Consider the following 276-nt stretch of genomic DNA (forward strand, 5'->3'; position numbering starts at 1 on the left):
CAATATGTACCGGGTTTCAATAGACAAAAACACCCCTATATATCATGAATTCTAAGTTTTAAGGTTAAGGGTATTTTAATAATTTTCATTCTCAAAATTAAAAAAATAAAAAAAGAAACCCCCAAATCCTTACCAATCTCTTTGATTCCTCTCAACCATTTCTCTTTCATCTCTTTCACTCCAACCTTTTCTCTGTCATCCCTACTCCTAGTTCCAATTGAAAAAAATCAGAAACAGTTGTCTTATTTTAATAATTTTCATTCTTAAAACTAAAAA

Source organism: Vigna radiata, chromosome 5 (assembly GCF_000741045.1).
Source record: "Vigna radiata var. radiata cultivar VC1973A chromosome 5, Vradiata_ver6, whole genome shotgun sequence".
Classification (NCBI taxonomy): domain Eukaryota; kingdom Viridiplantae; phylum Streptophyta; class Magnoliopsida; order Fabales; family Fabaceae; genus Vigna; species Vigna radiata.